The sequence below is a fragment of the Eimeria mitis genome, genomic scaffold (genome assembly GCF_000499745.2).
Source record: "Eimeria mitis Houghton genomic scaffold, Emh_scaff632, whole genome shotgun sequence".
In the NCBI taxonomy this organism is placed as follows: domain Eukaryota; phylum Apicomplexa; class Conoidasida; order Eucoccidiorida; family Eimeriidae; genus Eimeria; species Eimeria mitis.
This window is the reverse complement of record NW_013574503.1, coordinates 16,601-16,892: the sequence shown is the minus strand read 5'-3', so window position 1 is coordinate 16,892 and position 292 is coordinate 16,601.

Here is a 292-nt window from a genome sequence, read left to right as displayed (position 1 = left end):
AGCAGCAACAGCAGCAGCAGCAACAGCAGCAGCAGCAACAGCAGCAGCAACAGCAGCAGCAGCAGCAGCACCAGCAGCAGCAGGAAATAAAGGAACAAACTATCCGTTAAATACTATGGAGAATTTATTATATTTATATTTATATATTTATATATTTATATTTATATATTTATATATTTATATATTTATATATTTATATCTTTATATATTTATACACATAGACTAAATTATAATACATTTCTATATAACACAATTTACACATTAATATTTTTATGTTTATAATAAATAAAAT